Here is a 19,671-nt window from a genome sequence, read left to right on the forward strand (position 1 = left end):
TTCCAATTTAACGCTTCTAATGTGAAAAGTATGTTATACCATGATTCATGCCATTAAACATCAGCACAAAAAAAATTCTCTTTTCAAACATTTATTTTCTTTTCTTTTGCTTCTTGTCGAATAGTTTAGTTCGAGTTTAGTTATTGCTGCTTGATTGAAGGAATAAAATTCCCGGATAACACATGTTGGGTAATCCATATAAAATATGAAACCAATTGTCGATTTCTTCAGTGGTGGTATGATACGTTATGGCATACATAGGTACACTACTAGATAATTTCTATGGTTTTGTAAGAAATTGTACGGTTATTGCCTGTAACAGGTTCTTATTTTGCAACTCTGACTGAAACATCTTAATGCATCGGTGGTACTGTATCGGATCATATTGGCGCACAATTGGTACAGTACCGGTGCTTTGGTGGTATGGAAAAATAGTTTCTGTTCCATACAGTTGGGGTATCAATATCTCATAGGAGGATGTACCCATACCGTGCTGTCCCCTATCGTACCACCACCGGATAAGCCGATGTAATATATATCCAAAGGATGGATTACTATGACATTGTGGCGATTTAAAATCAAATCTGTCACAAAGTCTGGGACCAGATTTTTTGAACGACAAACTGACATGCGCTTCTCGGGATTTATTTTGAAAATAGGAGAATATTTTCTTAGCATCTTTTCGTTTCATATCAGTTGGATATAATGATTAAAGTTTAAAATGTATGTGGAGTTCATACATTGACGTATTCAGGAGAAAGCGGGTAAGGTTGTCAACTTCCTCTATTAAGAGGGAAAGGGGGTCAACAGCTTTTTTTTGGATAGAATTTAGGTTAGGGTGTTGCAACGCTGAGTTCAAATTAGATCTGTTAATAAATGTTGTTCAATATTTTAGAGCCCAGATGGATTTGACCTTATGGAGAGATGCTGATGATAAAGACAGCATTGCATCTGGTAATTATCAAACGGAAATTAGCGATAGAGCTAGCGTTAGATTACATTTAAGGAATGTCATGGATCATACTTTAGAACCAAGTAAGTAAGAGGCGCATTGGAAGGAATTTGGATAAAGATGAACAGAAAAATTCCAAATATATGATCTATTCCCCTACTAGCATGAGGCCGATTAAAGCCAAAATTCCCCAACCTTAATGATAAATCATCCAATAAAACAGAAAATTCGTGCTTTATCGCCTTTAAATCTACAAAAAAAAAAAATTACGATAAAAGTGTCATGCTGTGCATTAAAACAATTCAAGACTCTACAATTGCTAAGCATTCACGTCTTCAAAAGAACGCGCCATAAATACAGAAACAACCAGTTCCAATATTTTACATGACACGACACAACTCATATCATTTTCAATCATTCAATATAAAAATTTTCCCATCACCAAAACTGAATTGAATGCCAAAAAATGTTCGCCTAGATATTTTTTGTGTATATCAGCAAAATTGCACGTTCTGTCAACAAGGAAAGGCAGGCAGACAGCATATAAAAAAAAGTATGAAAGCACAGCATGTGAAAATGTAAATCAATCAGATACACACATTGGAGGTATCTGTTCCATATCGTTGAAGTTTTGTATTGTAATTAGAGATGTCAATTATTTGGGTTTTTACTATTTGTACAAATACCCAAATACCCAAATAGTAAACCCCAAATATTTGTACAAATATTTTTAAAAAAATTTTGGTCCAAAAAGTATACTTATGGACAATTTCAAGAATATTTCGTTTAAAAATTGTCTCAAATAACAGTCATTGCATTGTTTCATAATTGGAAAAGACATTCAGCACTTATTTTAATTAAAATTAAAAAGTCAATTTAGTAAATATTTTAATTCTTGTACCCATTTTTGCCGTTGTATTAAAGTTGTCCCCAGGAGAGATGTTTAAAACAGACAATGACAGCTGATTCTTGAATTTTTAATACTTCATGAACATTTTTGTCTCATACAGATCAACAAAACTACCTTTTCGAAGATTTTATCTTCTATTATCTGCATACAGAAATGTAAATATCTCCCTGTAGATCGCCCATTGTGTCTGGGTAATGATAAGGCTGAATTTATGCAACTTTACTATACTTTCGATCTAGATTATGCATCAAAAACACTAAAATATTACTTATATTCAATATAAATGTTTATGCTAGCTTTATGATTGACAAATTTTATTAATCTAAGCTTATTAGGCTTTATATTTCAAAATATGAGGTTAAATTCTAATTGGCCAAAAATTTTCACGATAAATTTCAATGAAAATCAAAAATTTAATGAAAATTTTTATTTTAAGTACCTAAATAATGATGATTTTAAGCAAACCCAAATTTATTTGGGTTTACACCCAAATATTTGGGGTACCCCAAATAGTACGAAATATCCCAAATATTTGGGTATTTGGGTATTTGTATTGACATCTCTAATTGTAATACAATGCCTTTATTTATGACAAATAACACGATAGTAGGAAGGTCTGTGTGCCTGAATAATCTTAGTTTTGGAAAGCTCTCTTGCGCTATATATTGATGTGCCTTCTTAAGTGTTTACCGAGTGGAATAAATTACCAGTCTGGCATATTTTTTTGATTCTTATTCAATTGTGTGTAAATTGAGTGATGTAAGTTGCGTTAAATATACGGAAAGTGGAAGCGAATGATAGAAGGATTGAAAATTTGAGTTTGAAAATCGATTTTCATCTTTTTTGATCAGATCAGATGTTTTTGGATGTATTGCATTAAAAATTTATGAAATTACTTAGGGGCATTCTTAAATGACGTCATTTGATGTGCATTTTATTATGGAAAAGGATTCTACAGTCTCGAGCACTTTTTGTCAGTCAGTCAAGACAGGCAGTCACCTACCAACTCAAATATTGAGGAGAGTTGACTACTAATTACTGTCAATTGGAGATTGGGGAAGTCAAAGTCTAGTTCAAGTGCATGCTTTCTTGTGATACGCCCTGTTGTCACTAATTGCACCGTTGGTGACCTAGCTCTGTGTACTTGAAAGGATAGATTAAATGTCTATTTAAACCTTGCCTGACTGGTGGCAGCTCCAAAATCAGGAAATGAATGGTAAACTTTACAACCTTCCATCTCCGAACCCAACATGTACAAAGACAGCAACAGAATGCAAACAGGACTAACCTGTCAATTCCAAATAATATTCGACTAAAATTTTGACATTTACAGATACCGAAATGCAAGCTCTGTTATTATTCCAAGAAGAACACGTTATGATTAGTCGATCTAATATACAGTTAGGGTCTGTTCACTAATCGCAGCTTGTTTCACTAGAAATTACTGTCTTTAGACCTGAACAGACAACGATCATGCTAATGAGTAATCTTACAGCTATACTGATTGACTATACTCATTAGCACAGTCATTTAGGTGAGTATTCTCATTGTCTATAAAGGTTAGTACCCTACTGTAGCGAATACTCAGAAAACGAATGCTCAGTTGCGCGATTAACAAGTTTAATTCGAGTATCTACTTAATGCTTCAAATGACCCTCCTAACCATCATAACTAAACAACCCCAATTCCTTCTACTTTTTTAAATATTCATTGAATTCTCATTTTAGGAACAAAAGTTGAATATTACTCTACAAAAAACGTGTAAGCTACTACTTCCCATTTTCTTTCTTCATTTTTTATACATGCACAACACGTAATTCCCATTCTTTTACATTTAAACATGTGAATTAATGCAACAATAATTTACATCCTAAAAGGCCTACTTAACATTCATAAAAATTACATTGTGAAAGTATTTTTGTGTAGTCCAAATAATATAATAGGAAACAACAGATGCCTTACAACTGAAAATGAAATACTTTTTTTGTTCTCATGTGATACTATTTTGTATAGAAACATGACAGAGTTGGTTTGAGGGAGATTTTGAAACATGCTGTATAGAGCTAATGGTTATAGTCAAATTTTGATGTCGATGCCGATCGTCTTACTGAGTTTCGCACTTAAAGGCCTAATGAACCTTGAAACTTGTCTGAATTTCTGTTTTGGATGAATCCTAGTTTCAATCTAGACCTGGTCGGTCAAATGAACTACATCAAGTGATACGTCACAGAATAGCTTGAAAATAGTTTTTAGGAAGCTTCAAACTCTTGCTGATAAGACGGCAACGGATAAGGAACCTTCTGATTAGGGATCTATCCCTAAATATAAATCCAGCTTCCGACAAACTCTAAATGCTACAATAGACCCTCGTGCACCTTCATCAAGAAAGTAAAAGGAAGTAAGCAAGCATTAATCCTAAGACATCTGATGTCACCAACTCTGCAATAATCCGTGTCTTTACATCCACATTTTTCAAACATTTTGTTATATTATTTTTTTCATTGTTTAATGTAAAAACTTTGTTCTAAGGGACTATTGTTAATGTCTGTATGAGACTTTTATAGAGGAAATATTTTTCGGAAAATTTCATAAATTCAACAGATTAAAAATTTATGACGGAAAAGAATCTTTTTGGGCATTTAAAAGTTGTACGTTTGGTATGCTTGTGGCTTAAATTAAATTTTGTTAAATAGAATTGAAATTTGAGGAATTGAGGATCAAATTAGATATAATTCAGTTGAGTATTAGTTGACCACGCCACGTCTTTATAGTTCAAGTCATACTTGCGTACTTACCTCACTGACCGTACAGATCAATTGTGATCCATGACCTTCCATCAATGCCGCCTTAAACTAGGTCTCCCGCTGACTACTGCTGGAAGAAAGCTGTTGATCGAGATAGCATTACACATTTGGAATCTGGAATTATCAAGCGGTAGCCAGCGATAGAACACATTTGATTCTTAAGGTCAGCGAAGTAAATAAGTAAGTAAGAATCTCCTTATCATCAATGAAATAAGGAAGCAGTCTTGTCAGTTATGTCAGATGAAATTAAATTTACTCAAGCATAAAGTTCAAAAACATGAATAAGTAGCAATTTGAAACTGATTAAATTGTGTTAAATTTCTGAAAGTTTCCCGAGCAGCACAAAACGGCGAATTGAATTTTTCGCTGCAAAATCGGTTGACATTCATCGTCCAACCGTCGTCCAATTGTTGTCCAACTGTTGTTCAACCGTCGTTCAACGAGCGGTTACTTTGCGGTTAGTTGACCTTAAATCTAGTAGTAAGTTTGACATTTGAGGAACTTGCTAATGATATGCCAGTTCATACTAGACGTAAGGTCAACTTGATGCATTCCGTTCTTCTCAGATTCGTGTCTTACCGTTAATATTGCCACGCAACGTTGCCCTAGCATACACTATGTGCTGTTCGGGTTCAATGTCTAATGATAACAACAAAAGCATTTCTTTACAGCAGTTCGATTAAATCTCTCATTCAAAGTAAAGCAGATCTACATTTCTAGTCTACAAAGGTTCATAGTCGCTTGGAACAATCCTTAAACTATGCAAATCATAGTAATAACTGCACTTCTGTTAATCTCACTCGCATCAGCACGTGATTCACTCAAAGGAACAGATTGTCTACCATTTGGAAGTTCATTAAGATCAGGCAATAACTGCTTCAGTTTAGAACTTAAATACGATGGAAATTTAGTGCTGTATAGAGATTGCGACGCACGAATTTTATGGAGAAGTAACACTCAAGATTCAGGTGCAATTCGACTCTGCTTACAAAATGGCAGAAATTTAGTTCTTCTTGGACTTGACGGTAATCCAGTATGGAAACAGGAAACTCAAGGAGAGGCTGCTTGGTTTAAATTACAAGATGAAGGAATTGCAGTTCTAATTAGTGGACGAAATGAAACAGTTTGGTCAACTGGAACAACAGGAACTAGATGTAATGATTAAAATTGTATGGAATGGAGACATGAGTTCCAAATAAAGGGGGTTGGGATTGTCATGATGACGACAGTGACTAGCTCCTCAAATATTCATTTACTACTGCCTATTTTCATTTAAATCTTTTATTAAAATTTACTGTCTGCTATGTCTACAATAAATAAGTATGGTACAAAAATAGATATCTTGAATAATTTATGTCAGTGCTGTCCAAACTGTGTGGCATCAAAATACCACGAACTGAATGTCATTCGTGGTTTACCACCAAAGTGCTTCGTACCACAAACATTTTGGACAGCACTGATCTACGCAATAAAATAAAAATATCAATTCCGATGAAATTATCGATTAATGTCTAGCAATTTGTCACAGTTCTACTAGCCCATATTGATCGCGCTGAGTTCCATGCATACATGACTAAATTTCCGTCATTCTGCATGACAACGGAAGCACCCTCATTTCTTGGTGTCCTTGACGCCCACGTTGCTCTATTATGACAATCATAAGTAACAAAATTTCCATCTCCTTGCATGCAGGCACGATTTGTACATGTTCTTGCTGTTCTCGATCCCCACAAACTTTGTCCATTTGATTCACGATAAATAACAAGATTTCCATCTTCCTGCATAATCAGCTTAAAGCATCCGTTCGTTGATATCAATGATTGGCCTTGAAACAGGCATTCGTTTGGATTAAGGCGGTCTTTTGCGGTAATTACTGTGATTAGCAGAAAAGCAATTAAAAGTTTTTGAATCATTTTTGGATATGCTGCAGAGAAAAAAATCAAACCAAATCCAATTTAGTTCTTTTCTTATTAACTGTTTACTTATTAATGACTTGACATGAATTGAAATATTACCTATAAATACCTGAATAAAGGGTATCATTAAAGGCAGCTTGTTAAGCACATAGTAAACACATGTTTTGTAATAGAAGAATATTGTGTCATTTCAGCCATTCATTCGATAAATTATAGATAAGGCAATCGATCGACCTATATTTATATGGGTATGGGATGATGTCGCATGTAAATGTGTCAACCACCTAGTATTGATTATTGTGCATTTTTTTTTGCTCCTTTTTTCTTGATTGAATTATTAAGGATTTTGGTTATTGATACAGATGTGATCTGATTTGTAGTGAATTGAGGGAGGTAAGATGGTAGAAGGGGAGTGGAACTACAAGTCAGTTGGCATGGGTAGAAAAAGTTACAAAGCACTCGAACCAAACATGACATTTCCTAGGATTCAAGTCAACCACTTTGTCATATTTGCAACATTCTATACACTACGCCGTAGCAGCCATCTATTTTGACTCGTGCTGGGCAATTTAAAATTTTTCGCGACACACCTTATTGGTAAGACTTGACCGAAACCTTACTAGACATACAGTTCATGGCATTTTCAAGAATTTTGGCGACCAACAGGTTGCCCATCAATGACCTGGACAAATTAATCGCAATTATTGTCTATTGGAATTGCTATAATTGGAAGGAAACACTTAGTCACGATAAGAACACTAAGTGGGACACTCGAAATGCCTTGTCGTGTGCGTTTTGGGTTATTGCCTTCTAGCAAAGTGTGCCGTCGCTCTAAGGAATATAGACAATATTGACTAAGCAGGATATCCTACTGTGGCATAAAATTTAAATGAAATTAGGGATACCGAGCAATATTTAGGTGAATCTACCAGAGCGTTAGGATGGTCTCTGTGGCCGAGAGGTTAGCCAACAGACCTGATACAATAAAACGATCTTAAAATTGAATTCGCTCTGTAATGAGGCTCTAGGTTCGATTCCTACGATGAATTGATTTCCTGGGATCTCCCAATCATTACAAAGAATGTTCTCGACAAGGCAAGAATTTGCACAATTCCCATGACATTTCCGCTGATGCAGCAAGAAGCAGTCAGCTACTCAATCAATATTCTTATCAAATTGTCACTCAGTGTACACTTCTTATAGTCAATCACTTCATTATTTTCACTTTGATAAATCATACACATGTTAAACCAATTTAGACTTTAAAATGAAGCTTTATCATCAGCAGTAGCCAAAAAATTATCTGCAAAACATTGCATTCAACAAACTTTTTTTAACAATCAATCCAACATGTCACAATAAATATATCATGAAGTCTACGAGCATCACGCATGCAATCTCACTCGTGTCATAATGAAGTGCTGAAAGTTCACCATTAAATACAACAAAAGGCATTTCATTTATAACACGTTATAATTCCTACTTCTTATCTCTACTGAGAGTTGATGTTGTTTAGTGAACGAGAACACAGCATGCGTTTTGTATTGTTTCTGTTCTTTTTTTTCTATGTCCTAGATAATTTATTGTTGTGTCACATTCATTCTGCAATTATTACAGTTTCAGTATGGTGTGAAGGGGTTGGAATGGATGTGAATATTGTGGATTTTTATTGCGGATGTTTTTAATTAAAATTATGATGATCCAGTGACAACATTTGAATACGAAATTGACTGGATTAAGTTGATTTTGTATTAAATTGTGGATATTTAATAAGAATACAGCTCAGTGATTGAGATCTGCAGCTAACAACCAGATCAGAATCACTAGAAATGGTCATTATTATGATTTGTTTTGAAATTGTAATCAAATCCAGAAAATTTGACTCAAAAAGATCATTTTGCATTGTTGAGTCTTAAAACCACTTAAAACAATCTATGTCCTGCTCAAAGCTGCTAAATGAAACATCCAACAGCATCTAAATCCCTTATTGACTCAATATTTACCTAAAATACAAGATCCAGTAAATAATTTTACAAAAATCAATCCTGGAAGTTGAAAAATTCGCACTTTGAATACAAAACATCCACGTCATGATATCATATTCCATCCATTACTCCAAATATGATAAATGAATAGCATAGCAATTGAAAAGAAGATCATAAAGAAAAAGTTACAGAGTTAATTAATCATAAAATCATAATACCTTACTTGAATAATATTTCCGAACAGTTTATCTTGAATACACACAACATTTATGTTTATTCTCATCATTTTGATACATAAAATAAATCGATATCCTTGGTAATTAATTTCAGATACAGATTATGTGCCAAAGTAAGCAATTCAATATGAGTGTAATTAATATTTTGTTTTGCTCAATCATTCTGATCCCGGGATGTGCAGGAGAGTTTATTTTGGATTTTTAGATCAAGTGCTTCATATTTTAATGCACAATGTGAATGCTCGACTGCTAATGTGATAGGGTGATGCTCTAATTGAGTATTGGTGCAGTCACGGCATGCTAAAAGTGAGCATGTTTATTATCTATTAAGGATAGATCGAAATCTAAAAATTCTAATGAGCAAGGGTGTGCTGGATCACAGCACTAAGTAGACCTAGAGTCTTAGATTGGAATCAGAATCACTATACGTAGGGCTCATACTAAGGTTCGACCAAAAATAATTGGCCTGAATTCCCAACAGTTTAAAGGCGTAGGTCTGCAGTTTTCGGCTGTATCTTAAAGCTAGTCCAAGACATCAGACCTGCATGTTTTGTCTTCAGGCCTGCAGTTTCGGACAAACCTTAGAATTCTTTCTCAATATTTCTAACATCTTCCTTGATATTGAACCTAGCCAAAAATATCAAATTCTTCAATGTTCATGTAGTGTCCAATCTAGAGTAGTGTCCATATACGATGGAATCTAGAGTATCGAGTGCAATATATAGACAAACCTGCAAGAGCGAGAATAGGGCCTCAGTGTCCAAAAGGTTAGGCAACAGACTGAATATCTGTATCACACAGTTGTTGAGTACGTGGGTTCGAATCCTATCAGAAACTGATCTCTCGATCATTATGTAGATGTGATTGATACGACAACACTCATAGAAAAAAGTTAATAACTTTTACTAAAAATGTATGAAAATTTTTAATAAAAGTTAATAAATATACATCTTACTAACTTTTATTAAAATTTAATAAAAATTATTAAAAAAATTTTGTTGTCATAAAATTTTAATAACTTTTTCACTAAATTTTAATAATAAGTTAGTAAGATGTATATTTATTAATTTTTATTAAATTTGTTCGAAAGTTTTAGTAAAAAATTAGTAAAATTTTGTAAGAAAGTTTTCCAAAAAAAAAAATGCTGTTTACTGTGGTTTGCAAACATTAGTGAGCTTTTGGGGTCATAACTGAGATCAGTTCTCATGGTTCATGAAAGAAGGGAACATTTGACACCATATGTGTCGCATAAGGGAATTAACATTTTATATGACTTTATATGGGAATTATCATCATACTTGTAACAGTCATTTCTGCATAGGTTTATGAAGTATATAAAAGTATTGAAACCTTACGAATTTTGTATTTTCTGATAAGAAACCTATAACAGCACAAAATGCTGAAAAACTTTAGTAACTTTTATTAAATTTTAATAAAAGTTTTTTAAAATTTAATAATTTTTTTTAAAATTTTAATAAAACTTTTTAAAATTTAGCAATTTTTTACTAAAACCTTTATCAATAACGTTTTAATAACAAATTATTAAATTTTTTTCTAAGAGTGAAGGATTTGCAAAATGCTTACGATACCATAGTTTAGCAAAAGTACAAGTCAGTCACGCAATAAATTCACACTTCCCTCGGATAATACAGCATAAATTAATCAGTGTGATAATTCAATTAAAATAAAGCAAAGATGAAGTAAATTAATGAGTTCGTATTTATAAGGAAATTACAGTCAAGCATATTATCAAGTATATACTCAAATATCATCTTGAGAAGCTTCTTTATCTCCTCTTTATTCAGTCGTCTGTTGCTTATGATGAATCTCAATTTATACAGTCGAATGGCAATTGTTCTGAAATTGAGTAATAGAAAAAGTCTTTACAGATGCCAAAATGTTTAAGGAATAATCAAGTCTTTAATCGCTTCTGAAAAATTAGTCTGACGTCAATAAAATGTCGAAATCTTCTTTGTGTTGCTGCACAAAGGAAAAAGGCTGACACAACACAAAACACATGTGTGTTTGTTTCAAAATTGAACATGTTAAGAGATATGCCATTAAGATTGAATGCTTGTCGAGTGTAAGATTGACAAGATGTGAATAAACTCTTGAATCTGTTGATATTTCAGCAATATTTCAGGAATTGCTTTAAGGATTTTTCCACTTGAATCAGTGGTGGACAACCTGTGTGACGCGGCACACCTTAATCGTAAGCCTTGACCGAAACAGCGTACAAGGATATAGTTCCTGGCATTTTAGATCAGTGGTGGACAACCTGTGTGACGCGGCACTTTAGTGGTAAGGGTTGACAAAAACCGCACGCAACATACGATTCATGGCATTTCCAGAATTTTCTGGCAGCACACTGGTGTGTCGCGTCACAAAGGTTGTCCACCCCTGCACTAGATTGACGCTTATTCGTTGTTGATTTATTCAAATTTTGATGACTTTATTGAAATAATTAATTAATATTCATATTCATCTCTTCAACATTAAAGCCACAACAAAAAATCCATTGACTTCAGTTGCAAAACATTTCATCTAAATCACATCACAGTCTCATGTACGCATCATAACAACCATCCACATAATATGAAACTCAATTAACGCCATATTCAATCTCATATAACATAATATACATAAATTCACAACAATGATTCGCATTATTAAATTATTCGACTAATTTTGCATTGTATGAATAAATGGCTTGAAACATGAAACTTTAATGTGTGGCACTTAATTTATCATCCTTCACACATATATGAGAAGTCTTTATGATGCTTTTCATGCATATGAACAATTTCTTGTTTTAAATTATACAAATTTTTTGAAAATCTGAAGCTGAAGAATGTTTCTCATTTTGTGGATGTTGATGAGCATTTTGACTTACTAGGGTTTGTTGGACTGGACATGTCTGAACCTAAACGGCAAGAAGACCGATTTTAGGTTTTTCTTTACCATCAAAGTATGCTCTTTGCCTGTTAGGATGAACAACGCTCGTAAGAGTTGCTCTAAGTCTAGCTTCAAGGATACTCTAGAAATTCTATTAAGGCGGCCAATGAATTTTTGACCCATGGCAAATAATGCGGTCCGCCACATTATGCTGCTCAGGTTCCACCAAATCGAAGATGCCACCGTATGACTGCCAAAAAGAGGAAGCTTCCATTTATTGTTAATAAAAGAGCTTTAGGGGACCCAAAAAAGCTCCTAAAAGCTCGCAAAGGTTGTTATGTCGCTTAAAGTCAATTCAACAACCAAACCCCCATAACAACTAATATTAATTTCCAACAATTTTCCATCAAGCTATGTGCCATGAAAAGTATTCAATAGATGATTAAAAGTTTCTAATAGGAAGTTCTATAAAAAAGTTTTTTTCTTTGGAATAAAATTGCTTTATTTGAGAAAGACAAGCATGCGGAAAATCAATGAAGGAAATAAGAATGGAAATTAATTAGCGGTTCCTCAAAAGTTTTTAAATAAATACAATGAAAAGTTTTAATGGTTACGTTTGCATGTGCTGTATTCAGCAAATTGAAATTGAGCTATCAGAACTAAAAGTTTGAAGCTTTTGAGTAAGATTGGATCGAATGTTCATTTTGTGGATGTAATGTTGAAGGCTAGATACTATGGGTAGTTGGAAATGTTTGAGATTTTGGTGAGTAATATGAAGTCCATTAGAACTGATGTCTGTTTGTTGATGTTACAGGTATTAAGCGGTAATAAGCGAAGAGCGGTCACGATTCCGTTAGGGTAACTTTGCCTTTTACGGTGACGTAGCTGTAACTCAGCGTGTTGTCTTTTTTGAAGTTTTATTTAGATACTTAAGTTAAAGAACTAGATGAGGATCCCCGATGGGGACATTTGATCAATTTAAAGATGTCCATAATGCCTTAATGTCATGATCAAGCAGTTAAAAACTAAATTCTATCCAAAATAATTTGTTCAAGATTGGTACAAGTCCAAGTAGTCAGGAATACGTTATGACTAGTTAATGTCCAGTTGATGTCAAGTTCTAACGTATTTTCGGCTACTCATAATGAGATGTAATCATAACTAAAACCTTTAAAATCCACTAGAATCTCACCACTTATTTCACAACCCACAATCATTAAAACAAACTCGCGATATTCACGTGAACTAGGAACAATAATCAGTAGAATTAATTACAATTGCGTGCAATCATATAAATCACGGAAACCATTGTGACATGCAATATTTGTTATCAACCTGGCACGTGTTATTTCGCTTATTTTCGAGATGAACATTTTATATTGGAGTTACGTGATGACAAATTTACATTGTTTCTGGTTTTAGGTATGGATTTAAGGCTGTTTAAAATTTATCAAAATTCGAATTTATTATAAATTGAAGTAATTTGTCAAATACGTGATTTTGACATCCGCAAACTAAAATACCACATGCAGCATAAAGTATCACATTTGAATTTCATCATTCATATCCAAAAATTCATGACAATATCCACAAAATTATAATATCAATAGTCAAATTTTATTTATTTTCAGCATCGACATTGTATATCCTTTGTGAAATACAATAGTGCTGTATCTAGACGTAAACATGTACATTATCCACTCCTGTTTATAGGAAATATGAGGAAGTAAAAATTTTTCATTCAAACTTTACTCAAATTCATTTTTCATCGTTATCTCTGTCATGTCTAACTTCCTACGTCAACAGCTTTTATCCAATATATATTTTTCATACCAATTTCCATTAAATCTACAATTTTTCATTTTTAACTCTCAATTTTCTGTTATTTGAATTTATTTTGCGGTAGTAGAGTTGCGGTTAGATGGAGGGAGTATTCAGGGACGATGAGCTTCGACGTCAATTAAGACGGGTAAAAATACCTTTATTGAAAATAATTCAAATTTCTCAATTTTTAGATGCATTCCTGGGATATACCCGATCAGCACAAGTTTCTCATGGCATTCTGGTGGCAACCACATGACATCGAAGTGGCGACCACATGACATCCAAGTGGCAACTACATGACATCCAAGTGGCAACTACATGACATCCAAGTGGCAATCAAATGACATCCAAGCGGCGACCACAAGAATTGCTCGTCGATTTTCATGTCAATTGCCACTTAGCCTCAATATAGACTGCCATGATAGTTTGTGCAGATCGGGACAATATTATCCAAACTTAAACCTTGCTAATACGCTTCATTATGATATTCAGTCGTTATGGTAATCATGATGCTGATGATGGAGTTATTTTGTTACTCTAGTGATTATTGCAGTGGTGTGCAACCTTTATACCTCAAAAAATTTTTGGAAATTCCATGAGTCGTGTGCCATGTGAGGATTCATTCGAGGATTACCTCCAAGGTGTGCCGCGAAAAAGAAAAGGTTGCACACCACTGAATTATCGTTTCAGTTTTGCTCTGACGTAAGTTAATCAGTGAATTTAAAATTTGTTGGTGCTGAAAAATGCTTTGTTGTCTGAATCCTAGAGACGTCATTTACAACAGTAGAAGTAACAAATTGGCATTCTGTCTAGTAGTTTAATCATCCTTGATAGCTTCGTGGCATTGGCATATGACGGGTAATCAAAGGAAGTGTGTTCGATTCCCGTTCTTAGATACTTACTTAGCTGGCTGTACAGACCAACTTTGATCCATGGCCATCTCTCAGATAGCGCCTAAAACTGGCTTCCACCTGCTAATTGCCTATACCAAATGTCTCTATCGACAGCTTCCTTCCAGGAGTTCTTTGGACTACCACGAGATATTTTACCATTCACAAAGTCGGACTTAAAGACCTTATTTATTGATACGTATTCAATTCCCAAAAGCTGATTTTCTGGACGGTAAAAGAACCCGTGGACGCCCAAAGAACTCTTGGAAGGAAGCTGTCGAAAAAGAAAGTATTGGACTTGATATCGGAAATTGGCAAGTGGTAGCCAGTGATAGAACCAGCTTCAGGCGACTCCTGTGGGAGGTCATGGATCACAACTGATCTGTACGACCATCGAAGTAAGTAAGTATTCAATTCCCGTTCAGATCCATTAAATAAGCTTAACCTATTTTACAATAATTGATTTTCTCTACAGTATATCCCACAGGATAGATTAAGAACATGCAAGACCAAAATACTTTACCCAAAAAAATCCAAGCAAATACATTCCATTCATAGACATTATTGCATGCAATGAGTAGAACTACCATGAAAATAAATTGACAATAATACAATATATAAAGGAACTAAAACTTAAATTTGTGTGTGTGTGTGGGAATAAAGTGCGTAAGAGCATAAAAAGTTTTTATTACTGTATCATTCTTCCATCCTACATAAATTCCCATCTTAGACTTAATTTTTCTTTATTGTTTGTGACAGAAAAAAGTGTGAGTCAAAGGAAGAAATAAGACGAATAAGTAGAAGGAAGTGGAAATCATAAAGCATGATGATTCACTCAATTAGTACGAGAAAGGCATGAAAAATAGAAAAGAATAAAATAACGAGACGAAGGACTTTTTTGAGTGAAATTAAAGAGGACTGAAATTTTTGCTTCTTATTTTTCTATCCTGTTCTATCCATTTATAGAGATGAAAAAAAAAAAGGCTTGAGATGATTGTGGGGTTGTTTGATGAATGATGTGCAGTAACAAATTAGCAGTGCTTGATGCCAATTTAACAGATTTTATGGAAAAGTCGACTTATTTTCGAGACGCAGTGCTCGACTTTTCCATTGTTTTCTCCTAGCTAAAATTCGAACCGAATCATGAGTCACTTGGCAAACTAGTCACGGATTTGTCAAGTGGTTTCACTTACCTGTGGCCTAGAGCCTTAGTGTAGTGGTAGGCAACCGTTTATTTTTCGCGACACAACTGAGTTATCGCAATCAACGGCAAATCTAAGCATATCGAACGCTATACGAGCTCTGTCGTGACGCACTCAAGCTTTGTATTGAAAAAAAATGGCAGTTCACTGGTGCGTCGCGGCACACTGCCTATCAATATTCTAGGACTTTTGGACCACGGGAAATGATTGTTTTCTAACACAATGACTAGATTCTTCAAGAACCCATGCAATCACACATCTCCGACAATAAAAATAACCCTATTGCAGTTTTTCGGCAAGCCCTACGCCATTTTAGATTGACAGATTCATGGACAACCCAAGCTATTTTTAAGATACAAATCTAAAAGACGTAAGAAGAAATGAAAATAGCAAATAAGAAAAGACATGCATTAGTAGAGAAAGGAACATTCTTAATTTCATGGAGAGACACAAAATTGCTCCGGGGTAAAGAGCTCCAACAGTAAATGAAAGGATGCTTCTATTTGGCAGCCATAACCGAGACGGTTTTCCGTTTGGTGGAAATAAAAGAGCCTTAAAAGCTTCATGTTGGTAATTGGCAAGCGGTAGCCAGCGATTGAGCCAGCTTCAGGAGCCGACTGTGGGAGACCATAGATCACACTTGAACGGCCAGCGAAGTAAATAAGAAGTAAAAGCTCCGTGACAGAGCTTCCTTCATTTATTTTGCTCGGGTATTAAGTTTTTGGTACCAAACAGAAGCTTGGAAGGGTTATATAGTTGAAATAAGACCTTTTCTGAGAAGTTGTTCCGAACGGGAATCGAACCCACGTCCAAAAATTTGCATTCATATGCTCTTACCACTAAGCTATCAAGGTTGATTGAAGTACTTCACAGAATGCTAATTTAAACTATCAATCTGCTATGAAGGTTTCAAGACTATGTATAGATCCCTTCCATTGATGTGGCTTTTCTCGGAAACTCCAACATAAAATCCTTAAACACAGGAATTAGAACATCAAATCAAACTACAGACAATCAATTTTCTTAGAATTTAATTAAAATAACCAAAACACCAATTTGTCAAGCATCATCCTCAATGTCTTAAATAGTCAAACTCAAGTTATTTATAATTATTTACCATTCAAATCCTCTTAACAACCTACATGTTGCATCCAAACAAGCAATAATCTTTCATAAACATTAATGGGATCATTGACTATACCTGAAATTGATACTTTATTGAAAGAATGAAGCATTTAATCTTCTTAATGAATGAAAATGATGTTTTAAGCTTGATATTTCACTCAAGAGTCAAAAAGCAGCAATTCAGCAACATAAAATTTGAATCCAAATTGTCTTCCAGACCAATAATCTTTATTGAATCTTTTATTGTCGAACATTCCTTGAGCATTGAAAAATCAATTTCAATCAGGACTTAAATCAGCAATTTACATTTTGCATATCATCCATTTCAATTGAACATTTACAATTTCAAGCTGTAGACTAAAACAAAAATGAATGCCTTGCCCCCCGAAAAAAAAGAGAGGAATTGGAATTAACAGAGGGAGATGAAATGCAATTTAATACCCATGAAAGTCAATAGAATATTAAATTGCATTCTACTGCAATCTGCTTTTTTTTTTTTCTTTACATCCATTCAGTTAGTGGAGTGAATGAGTTGATGTATGTGCAGTACAGAATGGAAGAAGATAGGGATAAAAAATCTTGGAAATTAAATTTTCGTCTCGAAATGTTTAAAGCACATCAAATGACATGGAAAATTTTTTATTCAAATATTTGTTGCAGAGTTGGTGGGACTGGATGCGTGGGTTGTGCCTGCTTTTCATTTTTATTCGATAAATTACATGTTGGGGACCGTACAGATCAATTGTCAAACTATCGCTGGCTTTAGCTTGTCTATTTCCAATTCTAAGTGCTATACTGTCTCTATTGACAGCATGCATTTGCTTCAATCCTAATCTACTCGACTAGAAGCTACTCTATCTCTTCAGATTGTTCTTAGTTAGGTTAAAACAATAAAAAAACATTCAAATCCAATTTGACCTTTCTGGTTTCGAACCTGGGTCGTTAAGGTCGACTCCTTGATACTCTACCAACTACGCCACTACTCCTAATTCGTTACCAGTCTGCTTCTTGCTCAGTCATGTTAATAATGTCTATGGCAACTCATACATTTGATAAAATTCGATTAAATCTCAAATTACATCTAATTCAGACAAACATTTAGTCATCAACACTGTCTGAATGCACTGCAAGCACAGGATATTTAATTAAAAGTTATTTGATATTGGATGAATGAAGAGATGGAACTGTAACTGTGAATATTCAATTAATTTTTAATTTATTTTTCTGGATTTTTTGTTGTTTTTTATCTGTTATGCACAATGCTATGCAAATGTGCAACTATTGGTAGTTCCAAACCAACCAAAAAACATCATAATTAAGTTCCTCATTTTATTAGCTGAATGCTACGTGAAAGTTATTAGCTTCTGATGCAATACTTTTCTCACGTAATTATGTTGCTCTTTTTTATGGATGCAAATTTGATGGCAAGCTTGATAAATATGCAAATATCGTCCTCATGATGCAACAGAGTAGCACTTAAAACATAATGACATTGAAATGTTGCGAATGAGCATCATGAATTGAATATTAAATAGGTGACATAAACAGCATAAGGTCATCTACGTCCTCATTAAAACATCAACATATTTACTTACTGGAACCATGCTTTGACTTGGAAGTTAGGATGCTGCAAAATTACCGTCCTAGATCATATTGCTCTTGGAGTGCCTGGACGTGTTGTGGATTCCAACCAAGGGCAGTAGAACAAGCTTGTGTCTCTTCCCCAGCTACAACACTATTCCGAAATCATCAACTTGCTATGTCATCAAAGCTTTAAAGCTTTCTCATTAAATATTTCATTCACATTTCTCAATTTCCTCAAAAAAAACTTTGTCAACAAGCAGTCTCACAATGTCAAATCAATTTACTTAATCGTCATGTCATCACTGTCAGTAAAGTGTTTGAAGTAAGTTAAATGTATATCTCATGTGACACAAGAGAATTTTCAAACTTTTTTTCCTTTTTTTAGCGCATTTTTGAAATTTTTTTCAAAAAGGTAGCTTATTAAATCACTTTGTTCGTTCGGTCGTTCGGTCGTTCGGCTGTTCGGGCGTTCGGCTGACGCTAAAAACTTTTTAACTGGACATCGTAGAAAGCTCGGAATGGTTTTAAAAGATCAGTTCCATAAAGTTATTGCGGCGCCGGGCATTTAAAAGTTTCAAATCAACGCATAAATACTATAATTAACAATTTTTCATTTTCATATACAACAACAACAAAAACAACAACACGTTTTTTCATTGTTTTACAGTGTTCTTCAATGTTTTTCGATGTTTTTGCAGTGTTTCCTGAGCAATGTTTGAATTTTTTTTGACCGTTATGAGGTTTAAATTACTAAAATCCGTTATATGATGAAATGCTTAAATTTCTATTATGGTAACTTTAAATTAACTGGATCTGGCTTTGTTGGTCTTGAAGTGACTTGGATCCTACTGGATCTTGTTTTTGTGAGTTAGGAAATTAAATGGAAGTGACCTGGATCCTACTGGATCTCGTTTTTGTGGGCCTGGAAGTTATAAGGATCTTACTGGATCTTGTTTTGTGAATCTGGATCCTACTGGATCTTGTTTTTGTGGGTTTGGAAGTGATCTGGATCTTACTGGATCTTGATTTTGTGAGTCTGGAAGTTGTATGGATCCTGTTAGATCTGTTTCTTTGGTAGGAAAATTGATAACTATTAATATCTATTAATCAATTACTGATCGCTGGGACAAAAATGCGCTTAAGTCCCTCGATCAATAACACGAGGACTTTTGTAATTTTTTTTGGATGATTTTTGTGTTGTGTCGAAGAAAAAGAAAAGTTTTCGTTGTGTTTGGAATTTTTGGCTTTATTATGCTTTATTATGAAGCAAACACGGATGTTTTGAGGGAAGGAAAATGATTGTTTTATCCAACAACGGGTTTAATGTCAATCAGAATTATTTTGAAAA

The sequence above is a fragment of the Chironomus tepperi genome, unplaced genomic scaffold (genome assembly GCF_022539635.2).
Source record: "Chironomus tepperi strain 1889 unplaced genomic scaffold, CSIRO-AGI_Ctep_v1 contig_337, whole genome shotgun sequence".
In the NCBI taxonomy this organism is placed as follows: domain Eukaryota; kingdom Metazoa; phylum Arthropoda; class Insecta; order Diptera; family Chironomidae; genus Chironomus; species Chironomus tepperi.